The following is a 12,039-nucleotide window of genomic DNA, read 5'->3' as shown; positions in this document are numbered from 1 at the left end:
AGGAAAATTTTATTCTGCACTTTGAAAGGACTGGATGCCTCCACTTTGCTGCAGCTGGATGACAAAGAGGGCAGGAAAGGCCTAGGTTTGCACTATCAATATGAGAGTTCTCAAAAATGTGCCAGGTTATCAGGTACCATATGCTTTGTAGAGACTTGAAGGCTAAAACCTCTTAACAATTTTCCTGGACTGAGCTTCTCCAGCCTGGAGCTTTGAGGTACTGAAGTGGGACTTTCTCTGCAAATATGGGTCCAAGATGCTGCAGGCAGCAGAACTGAGAAGAGGAAGGCTGCCCTCCTCCATTCCCTCAAATCAATACAAACTGCAGGACCCATAATTGCTCCCCAGGTCCCAGTGCATGCCTCAGCCATGTTCTGAGGTGAAACAGATGCAAGACTGGGAAGCAGAGCCTATTTTCTGCTTTTCACAGGAAGGAAACCTTTGTGCAGGGGATGTACAGGATCTTTGGAATACTCTGGCTTACAACCCTGACCTGTCTGTATGGCAGCGTATAACATGGGGATCACCTGCAGCCCTGGTGCCTCACACGACTCAGATAGCATGTCAGAGGAGGGGAAAGTGAGGAGTTGCAAAATCTAATTGCAAAGGGGAGCACAGCTAGAACTGATAGGGTCCAAAGGAAATAAAATGGAGAAGGAAGCTGGGAGTGAGGAACAGGGACTGAGACTTGAACCTGCTGGGTTGAGACTTGAACAGAGTGGAGGAGAAGATTGGACCTGGGATGGATACAGGGAGCTAAGTCTGAGTAGAAAGGAGACACTGGGACTGCAAGACTGGAGAGTTTGTCACTTCATAGATTTTAAATCTAAAAAGGTCCATTAACTGATAGAGTTAGATCTTATGGAACAGAAGGTGAGAGTTGCATGGAGAACCAGGGAGAAATTCAGTCAAGGAAGGCTGGAGAAGGTATCAGAGACAGGGCCCTCGATGCAATCCTCCCTGGCAACCTCTCTCAGTCCAAAAGGGGCCTGGCTGGCTGAGCTCACGGTCTGCTCTGGTATGGATCTGACTTCTGTGAAATCAGCTGAGCTGTGAGGAGCTTCATCTGCTTGCCTCCACCTAAGCACCCTCTGCCTCATCCTGGGGAGCAGTACCAAGTGAGGACCTGGTCACCATCCCCAGCCCAGCTCTGCTCACCTCCTCCAAGCATGTTGGGATGGGGTCACTGGGGGAGATCCCTGCCCTGGCTTGTCCTGCTGCTCCCCACCTCAGCCTGCCCCACAGCCAGCCCTCGCTGTACCCTGATCAGTCTGAGCTGAGGGAGAGATTGGCTTGGCAAAGCAACTAAGAGACAGTAGGATGGAGTATCACAGTGAAGACAAGAGGAGAAGGGGAATCAATACACTTGATGAATAACACTAGCCTGAGATAGGATATGGAAATTGCTGCGTAGAGATCTGGAGAAGGAGCTGGAGAAGTGACAGCTGGTCAAGAAGCTCATGCTAGAGGACTGGGGCAAACAGTGAGACTGGGAATGAAAGCAAAGATCTGATACCCAGGGTCAGTTACACAGTGTCTGAGCTAGTTACCTACATTAAAATAAGAAAAATCTTGTCCCATAGATGCACATTTCTCTCAAGTGAGTTTAAAGGATGGTTAGTTTGAGTACAGAAATACACATAGCTTATGTGGAAAGTTAGATGACGCTGCTCCCCATCTCCAGTGTCTGGGGCGTAAGGTTGATTGAATGAGGGGTGGAAGGGGGGACACTGGGAATGGTTGGGTAAGGAGAAGACGCTTCGGAAAGGGGTGGATGGAAGGACAGAAGGAAGATGAGTGCTAAGGTGGAGTGAACAAGGCAGAGGAAATTGTGTTTGGAGTGAACAGACCAGATGGCACAAACCTTTCCAGAGTCTGGAGCATGTTGCCCAGTGCAGCTGTCCCACCATGCCCTTCCCTGCCAGGAAATGCCTCTAGGAACTAGTAGAGAATTGCTTTAGTCCTTTCACTGTCTGTGCACAGGCAGAGGAGGATAACCCACTGACAGAATAACCCACTGTCAGTTACTGTGCCCACCTGGTGTGGTGGTCCCAAAGAGCTCAGTCTTTCTGATGATCATGGGGTGCCTCAACAGCTACTATGTGATAGATTTTTTCCCCCCAAGATTTCTTTTTAAAGCAATGTAGAAAAACACACTTAGACTGTGGAAATGCAAGCACCCCAGTTAAGGAAAGCCACATTTCAGGTTTACACTTCCATACTTATTAACGCATCTTTTCTGTTCTGCAGTCTTGAAGTGGACAAATAGACTAACTGTGTGGGATTTCTGCCTTATTTTATGCAAAATTTTATTGAAATAAAAGAGCAGGACATTTCAGGAGGAGCAAAGACATTCTCAAGGCAGTCAAATGCTGAACAGAAGAGCTGGCTTTTAGCCCTGTCTCAGCTACAGAGTTCCTCTCTGGTGCTAATCAAGTCACTTAACCAACTGTTTCACAAAGACTAGTCATTATGCTTGATTTTATATGGGTTGAATGTGCAGAAATGCTTAACCTTCCCAGATGCAACTGAAGCCTCTGGGTGCTAAGCTTTGAACGAAAGTTGAAACACAACATGAAATACTCTGCAATATCAATTTCTACAGTGTGGCTCATCTAAAAGTAGTGTATAAATTCTTACCTCAATGTGTCTGTGTAATGCAGAAATTCAAATCTCATGCATGTTTTGTGCAAATACAGGGATTGTTTTTTCAGGCAGTTAGATGATGTGAAGATAAGCACTGCAAAAAGTTATAATCTCGTTTTCATTGCAGTTTGACTAACTTGAAGTAATGGGATATATGGACATATTGAGAGATGAAGGTAAAAAAAAAAAAAAAAAAGAAAAAAAAAAAAAGATTGATTAGTTACTCTGTGCCCTGGATGGTTCAGGGCACTAGTAGAAAAAGGCGTATGTAATTAAAACTTTATCAGCATGTATTCATGAAAAAGGGCTAAGCTACAGTTGCACTGTTAACCTTAATTGTAGCACTTCTTACCCTCTTATCTTACAAACTCAATAACATTTTCAGGTGTTGTTAGTTTGTGTTGGGTACAATATGTGCAACAATCTATATGTGTACCTTGTGGAATGTGCCACATCTGGTCTGCCATTGTTTTTTTTTCCTGAAAATAGAGCTTCTCTGAAAAAACTTCAGTATGTCGCTTCCTTAGTTTCTCCTTACCCTTCTTTAGAGGGAAAAAAAGCCAGTTTTTTTGCAGGAGACAGACCATGCTTAGCTTAATTCAGCATGGCCCCTAAATTCCTGGGCACTTATCTGAAGATCAGATCAAAGATCGGTCTCTTGGCATCCTTCCACTGCCTCTTGAAAAAAAAAAAGCTGAAAGCTTAAGCATTTGCAAACCTTTTTGTTCAGCTTTGAAATGAGACTTCCACTCATTTGGTCTGAAGACAGGAATATAAAGCAGTTAAAGTCCCCAAAACAATAGTTAACCATACAGTTTCCATATAACACATAAGAAAAAGTAAATTTCAGACGCCGTCTTAAGTATGAAAACATCTCAGGGTGTAGTATTCTTCCACTGAGCAGGATCTAGCCTGACAGTACTGTTACAGGTTATATGCAAAGAGATTTAACCAGAATTACTTGTAAAAAACTACAGTTTTCATCCTGTCAGCAATGCTAATTTTCCATGACTCTTGTTCCAAAGTTACCTCTCACTGCCACACCTTCCCAAAGTTAGTTCCCACTCCTTTCCCAAAATTTGTTAAGGAGGTCACTGCTAAGTAAGCCACCCCTAGGTTTTTCCACATTCTCTTTGGGACAACCTTGTTGAAAGGCAAATCAAGGAATCTATAGCAGGATGGATAACAAATGCAAGATGTTCTGATGAGATTGACAATTAAATGTTAACAGAAGGAATAAATGCAATGTTCTTTCTCAGTCACTAATGTCAGTGGGCCCAGTTAGCTCTTTCAGACATGTATTTGATGATTCAGTTAACAGCCCAAGCCTAGCAGCTGAGAGAGAGAGAATTTGAAAGTGATGGTGTGCTTTTTCACCAGTTTTATATGCACTGTGTGAAAAAATGATAAGCAGTGTTGCTTAGGTGTCCTATGACTGCAAGGGCCAAAGATGAACATTTTGGAAGAGGTCACAATTCTACATGTCAGTGGACATTAGGGCTGACAATGCTCACAATATATTTAAAGATTTGCTACACTTTCTTAAAAATCTAGATGTTTTAAATATTGAATAAGCTAAATGGTCTGCACAATTGATTTGACGCTAAGGCCTCTTCAGTCTTCTGCTTTTGACAAGGCTCCAGGTACATATGGAGTAAATATGAATTATTTCCAAAAATTTAAACTGCTACAGGATGAGTTTCAAGCTACAGCACTGCAATAGTGTTTTAGACTTGCATAAATGTTCCTCATGCCTTTGTAGAAAACAGCTACTTCAGGCTTTTAAGTTTGCCCTGACCCAGCAATCACTCCCTTGTGGGAAGCCCCCTCAGACAGTGGCACTCTGCATAAGCACAAAAGTTTATTTGCATACACCTATTTTCAGGAGTGGAGCCTTAATTTGAGGACCACAAACATGAAAATGAACACCATTTTTTATCTTAAAAATTTAATTATACACAAAGGAGACACTTGAATGCAGAGCAATAGGTTTAAGGTCAACATAAACAAAACTTCCACCTCTTTTCTTGGCAAAAGTCACACGTCACAAGTGTGAGCTGAGGTTAGATCCTCTTACTGGATTTTAAAGAAAGGCTGGAGAGTGTTTTGGTAACTGATGAAATCTCTTAAAAAAGCTAGAATGTGGTATCTGTAATAAAATCTCCTATTTCACAGCTTCTGACTAGGGGATCAGGAAGGAATATCCCATATCTTTAGAGCATCGCATATGTTTGGTTTCCTCCATTATAGATTTCTTCAACTTCTTCAGCTCTGCCAAATGCAAGAGTTTGAAACTAGCTCAGTGTCTGTGGGTGCTGCAGTCGTCAGCTGCAGAGCTCTGCCTGGTTGTTTTGTTCCTGCCGTGCAGCAGACAGCGAAGCCAGAGAGTTGCCTGTGCAGCCAGCCTTGCAGTGGCTTTCATGTGGCTGTTACGTGATATGGCTGCCCATTTGGCAGCTCGACCAGCACACGCATTTTAACAGGTTGTGAACTAAACCCAGGGGCAATAGGCTTGCTCTACCATGCCAATGCTTTCTATATTTTTATTTTCTAATGTATAGCTTTATAAATATTAGATTACTGAATGCATGTTTTCCTAAGCTGTCGATAGATGCTTTTTAGGGGTTTTTTTGTTAACCAAGACTGTCTTGCAAACATATGACTATGAAACTGTGCTAATTATGGAATTAGTTCCAATTTAATGTCTGGTTTATCATAGACCTATTTATGGATAGGCCAAAAGCTGTTCTGGCAAATTAGCAGGAAATGGGAAAAAGAAATATCAGTATGAGCTTCATAACTGTTGGCACTAACTGTGCCTTACTCATGCTCTACTTTAATGATGTTGTTTTATTTTTCTCAAAGAAAAAGCTGGTATAAAAAGCCTCTAAATTCGGCAGAGCTATTAAGTTCATGATGAAAATAACATTAAGCTAATGTTCCCTGCTTACTTCAGCAATAGAGTAGTGGTGGTATTGGATCATTAAAATGTTTTAGTAAGTTTAGCAAAGAAATAATGGTGACAAAACATCTTTAGCACCTGTGGAATCTTGTTCCCCATCTTATAAAAACATAAATGAAGCCATCATCCCAGCCTAGAAAGCCCACAGCTCCGATTTGTCATTGTAGATGTATTTTAAGACAGTAACTCAAGCTACCTGTGTCTTTTAAATAATGAGTGAAGTAGTATTATACAAGGTTTGGAAAAACTTATTTTTCTTCCATGAGACATGTAGAATGCAGTTCTTGTCTCTCATTTTCTGCTGTGTTGGGTAAAAGCAATTGCAAGTGGCAAACCTAATGGGGGCGAGATAATTTAGCATTGTGCTGCCAGCTGTGGCCAGGTTTTGGTCACATACTTTCTATTTGCTCCCATTAAGATAACAAATCTTATCCATTTTCTACTGCATTAATAATAATGTTCACTCTTCTTTAGATTTGGCTATATTTTGCTGCATTTTCAGTTGTATCCACAATGCAGACTAATTGTACTCAGCTGCATGCATCCTGGTTGCTGCCAGCCTGCATGCGTGAGTTTTCATCGCATGAAAACTAGAGAGCAGAGAGGTAGGGGTATGTGTGCCATGGTGTCAGGCTGCTGTCATGGTAGCTACCCGGATCTGGAACCTGCAAAGTTCTCCTAGGATCTGTCATCTAGGTAAGGCCTGCATGGACATTCAGAACAGATCTGAAAGTGAAAAAAATCACTGACTTGAAACCTGAAACTTAAAAATAGTAAATAAATATATTGACTAGACTTCAAAGCAAACGTGTGGTTAGCTCTGCTTGAGGTAATGTTTTGCTCTATAGATTCAGGGGTTGGAAGCTGCCTTTATGCTGTATTTAAATGGCTTCTTTTGCTTTTCAAGTGGAAGCTGGCTGAAATGTATCACATCTTTAGGGAGGGAAGAGTCATTCCCTGATGGCTGGCCAAGAAATAGCAAAGACAGCAGCTGCAGAGGCAGCTGGAATTGCCGTCCTCATAGATGGAGTCAAAGTGCTTGGCTGTAGCTGAAATAGGAGGGAATGAGTGAAAACAGAAGGTAAAAATAGGTAAATAGCAAACCAGAAGCTGTGTCTTAATAAGATCTGAAGGTTTTCTGCATATTCGTGTGTAACACAGCCTGGAGGTATCTGAAGGTCTTAAAGAAGGCTGTATGCAGTGTACACACTGTAGAAAGTGTAGTTTCTCTGAACAGGGCTATAACAGAGACAGAAAAATTTTAAATATCCAAATTTCTTTCTCACATGCAGAGAATGGACAGAGAATTGCATTGACTGGAAGAAGTCTTTCCAAGTCACACCAGGATTGTTTTGAGGGTCTCAGCTTCTCCTAGTGCCTTTACTAGGCACGAGGTTGAGTTACAACACCACAACCACTGTTGGATTAGATTAGGTGCAAATCAGTGGCCACTCTTGGACAGTGGCCAGCAGCAGATGCTTTAAAGAGTGCAAAAAACAGGAAAGCATAACATGATCTTGTCCCTGGCACAATCTTCTAGCATTCAGTAATTTAAGGCCTAGTGGTCTTACATAACTAGTCCCTTTTCTCTGCTATCCAGGATCTGATTAGTTTGCATCAGTGCCTGGTTATTAAAGTGATTTTAGCTTAAAGCATCTCAGCTGACTTGAATAAGATTACCCAACTATCTAAGCAGTATAATGAAGTGGAAGTTGGGACCTCTCAGTTTTTCTTAATTTTTTCCAGTGAAAACTGGAAAGAGTACATAATTTAAGAAATCAGTTTTAAGCAGAAATTTGAACTAACTATTTGTTTTAGCTTGGTAACCTTAAGTAGAAATGGCTATTTGGAGGTGTTTGTACAAATGCGGACTTTTTCAACAGAAGGAAATAACCCATTGACCAAACAGGAAGATAGGAATAGCCTTTTCCATTTTAGCCTTTCTTCACACTTTCTTAAAAATGCTGTGAGAAAGCAAATTTCATGCAACAAACTTAGGCTTAGCAATGTTAGGTACACATGCTTTTGTGCTTATAAGAAACCTGCTGGGGGAAAAGACAAAAAGGAAAATATAATACGCAAACTCACACTAAGAGAATGTGCTTTTTGGGGACAGATAAAGAGAAAAGCAGAAATACAATTTCTGCATCTGGACATAGGTAGGGATTAAACATTTAGTCAGGGTCTGAATACAAACAGTTATTTTATTTCTGAGTTCACTGGTTTCCATGTCAGTCAGGTCCTCCTTAAAAAAAGATTTCAAACAAAAATCTATACATGGACTCACAATAAATGAAATGCATATTTAAGTAAGCAGTGGAAATTATATAATCTGTATATGAATGACCTATATTAAAATTGTGTTTGATCATAAATGTCATGTGTTTAAATATAAAGAATAATCCAGCTTTTAAAATTAAAAGGGCTAACTTTTTTCAAAGAGATCTAAAAGTAATTACAAAATAGCCATGTTGGTGAACAAGTCTACATGGGAGTCAACTGATCACCCAAATGCTTGTGAATCAGTTTCACTGAAGGTGAAAAACCATTTCAGAGATCCAGAACCTCACCACTGAGACTCTTGTCTCAGTGTGGGATTGGACAGATAATCTGCATCTTCCAAATACCATCTGTAACAAAACTGATACCAGATGCCAAGCACTAAATCGTTATGAGCTGGGTGACCCTTGTTAAGAAAAATGTTACACAGATCTGGACCTATGAAAAAGTGCTTACTATGGAGGGACACTGTCTTAACTTCAAGGATTAATTAGTCACTGGTTGATCCTGCCTAACTGCTATCGTCAATCTCCAGTTTAATTTATTCTTAGAACTGCTGTTGTTCCATAGGGTTGATAATGGGTATTAGCATTCAAAGTTCCTGCAAGAGAGGATTTGCCTTATGTGTTTAGTTCAGTTAAACTCAAATGTCTGTACATCCATCCTCTGTCAGGCCCTTATAAGAAGTCCAATTTTAACTTTAGGCCTTAGCTCTGCATAAAATGGATTGTGGATGAATGTCAGAGCTCACAAAGACATCCTCTTCCTATTCAGTGAAGCACCAGGTTGACAGATATGTTTGAACCTTTGGTCCCATGTGAAAAATCACATGTTCCAGTGCTTCACCACATGGAACTCATTCTCAGATCAGGGCTTCCAGATAGGAAACCTGTAAGATTTACAGCTTGAGACAGGCAAAAAAGTCTGGCAGCCTGAAGTGGGGTAGCCAAAACCTTCCCTACATCCCCAGAGATAAAAATAGACTTCAAAATCACTCTCTTGAAGAAACAGGTGAATAGGAATTCCAGTGTGTTGCATGTTTTTGAAGGAGAAACAAAAGCCTGTATGGTTGTCTTTTCCAGTCTTGCTGTAATACTGGATTAGAAGCTAATTTTAGACTGGATTTACTTTAAGTAAAAAACAGTCTCCTGTAAATGAGAAAACAGGGATTTTTTCCCTGGAATATTAAACTACAAACCATGACAAAATGCAGTGACAAAGTGACAGTTAGACAGCCAGCAGAATCCATGGTATTTACAATTTTGTCAAATGAGTCCCCTTCTGCAAATGTTTTGGCCTTTGCATATTTACATTCCTTGTGCTTCATGCATTGATATGCTTCATGTAGCACAGCTTCTGCACTCCATCAATTAATGCTGCTCTTCCTAGTTTCTAGTCGGCAGGTTTCCATTGCTTCTTTGTTTCCCTGTTTGAATGCAATACATGCTAATTTTACAGTAAATGCCAGTTTACATTAGCTCAGTTGTCCTCATGACATAATTTGACTTGAAGTTATGCAAATGACTTCTTTCCAGATACCTCTGATTAGCTGTAAAAAACACTCCCTAATTAGTCCTGAGGTAATCAGGGAGAAATCACAGTTGATTACATATATTGAATTTGCTTCTCCAACTTGAATTGCAGTATTTCCTGCCACAGGACCTGTGAGCACTCTATGGAGTTTGCACCTTTCCTTCCCTTGAAAAGTACTTCAACTGCTCTCTCACAGCTCCATCAAATCAAACATTTCTTTCTATACTGACTCTATCCAGACAGCTAGGGATCCCTGCTGACAACCTAAGAGAAATGCCAGCCAGGTGCAGTACAAATTCTGCCTATTGCTGAAGATACAGACTAGTAAATCTTACTGGAAATATATAGGTGTCAGAAACCTTTACAACTGGCAGCAAAGAGAGAGAGCACAAAAGCAGATCTTCTCATTAAAATGACATTGTCAACCGATATCAAAGTGACAATTTTAGAGGTCAATAATTTATACTGTATTTCCAGTGGAATTTTGCTGGCTTGCCTCACACTGAACTCTTCCTGTCCCTTAGTGATGACTCAGTAATTTATCATAATCCATTTTTCAAATAAACAGGGACAAGTGAACTCCAGAAGGCTCAACATTCAGATTCAATTTGAGTAAACAGATAAATGTTCAAAGGTTGATTCAGGGTTTGGTCTCAATTACCTAATACATCTTGAGTCCTTGAGTTACCAGGATTGGTAACCTTTTCTGCATGGTCCTTAAACTCTTCTCCATATAAAGTGCCTTGACAGGGTGAAGAGTAGGTCATGCACCTCTTAACGAAAACTCTCTTTTTCGGAAACAAGATCACTGGCTGATATTTTCTGTAAAAGAAGGAGGAATGGTAGCTGAGCTTGAGGTCATTTATTGCTTAAGAACTCCAGACACAAACACACACGTGAAAAGCACCCAGATTTTGGTTTTAACTTGCAGAAGTTCTTGAGGATGCTGGGAATTCAGACTTGGATCTGAAGTTTCCAAAGTGTCTCCTTCCAAAGGGGATGTGATTTGAACTTTGGATTTGTATCTCCCATTCAGATGGGGTCTACAATTCCCCCTAAAGTAAAGTACTTGTGCAAAATTAAAGGAAATTGTAACAGCAAAAGGGTGAAAATGGTGACATTTCAATTTAAAGTTGAAATGAACTGCAGATTTGGTGAGCTAGAGAGATCAAGAAAGGAATTTTCATAATGTAGCATTAGCAAGAAGAGGAGGATTTTGCCCCTAAATGAATGTTGCAATGCATGAAAGGAGGTCTGTGCAAGACAAAAAGAAAAAAACACAAAACTTTCAGTGAGCTAGAACTCCCTGAGCTCTGTGGAATAAAGACAGAGATATAGGACTAAGTTCTGCTCTAATTTATGACAATGTAAATCTGAAGAAGTGATATGAAGTTTGAATCTTACATAAATCTGATACCAAGATGTTCTCATACTACCAACAACAGTTGGGATACTTTTTTTCTTTTTTTTTTAAGAAAGGATTGGTGAAGTTTCTTTGGGCTATTAGTAGGAACTCTATTCTTTCAATGAGCACTGTTTCCCTTTGTTTTCTTGTTGCTGGGTGGTGATCTAAAGAAACCAAGGCCTATTCTGAAGATTTCTGTATCATAAAAGGCAATACAAAGTGCCCAAAGTGGCACTATATTCTCCCATACTCTCTACCCCTGGGATATCATGGTCACTGCTCTGCAGAGAAAAGCAGTGGCAAGGACAGAATATGACCATGAAATGAATTCCATAACAGTATGGAGCATAATCATTCTGGGGTTGCTTTGTACAATGTTTATTACAAACATGAAACCATGGTAGCATAAATGTATATCCCATCACCTATTCAGAACAATTTCATCAAGTTCACTCAAGATATTCTGGAGATGTAGTGATCTTACATGGAAATAAAAAACTGAACAGGAAGAGGAATTATCCAAATAGGTATTTGGTTAATATTTGAGGTACAATTTAAAGACATATATTAACAGGTCAAAATTATTCATCTTTTTGACAACTTTTTTCATCTTACCTTTTGTCAACAGCTTTTTTACAGTTTGTAAGACACATTCATCCCATCAGAACAACCAGCGCAGATCACAGTCTTACCACTGCTCATTTTCTCAGAGGTAGCTGGGACATAGTCAGGGAAGGGGTTGCAGATCATACAAATCGTTCTAGCAGTCCAGATGCCCTCCTTCACTATGGCTACATGGACCTTCCCTGTCAGAATCAGAAGTAAACTCCTCCTATGGGAAATTTCCTCACCTGGCAGGGCACATAAGAGTCATTTGCAGTAATGATAAGTGACAGATAGTTTCTGTGATGTTATGGCAATCTAAATGTGTGTAATACCAAACAACATCAAAATTATTAGGCACTCATGCTATCATGTAGCCACAAGACTAGCTTTGTGTCCTACCCTGTCACAGCCTGCACAAAAATTTCCAGTCTGTTTCTCTGCTGTACAGCTCTCCTCTGCTTCTACCAGAGCTGCTCTTTCCCATTCACAGAGCCAGGGCATAGTTATAGAGAACACTGCACAACCAGCCCGTTTTCACCACTCTGGTATTCCTTCCTCTTCTCCCAAGGATGTGCTAGAGCATATGCATGATTAGTGGTGGGGTCTA

The 12,039-nt window shown here is 40.4% G+C and overlaps 1 long non-coding RNA gene across 1 annotated transcript in view; it reads right to left on the bottom strand.

Moving 5' to 3' along the window:
- The window catches only part of LOC140647650 (uncharacterized), a 35,959-nt gene extending 25,722 nt beyond the window's left edge, over nt 1-10,237 (bottom strand). Inside the window, exon 1 of the long non-coding RNA XR_012040896.1 lies at nt 10,083-10,237. This is a non-coding gene — a long non-coding RNA (uncharacterized lncRNA). The remainder of the gene's footprint in view (nt 1-10,082) is intronic.
- Between the last annotated feature and the right edge of the window lie 1,802 nt (nt 10,238-12,039).

This window comes from Ciconia boyciana, chromosome 1, assembly GCF_034638445.1.
Source record: "Ciconia boyciana chromosome 1, ASM3463844v1, whole genome shotgun sequence".
NCBI lineage: Eukaryota > Metazoa > Chordata > Aves > Ciconiiformes > Ciconiidae > Ciconia > Ciconia boyciana.
This window is presented reverse-complemented; position numbering and strand designations above follow the sequence as displayed.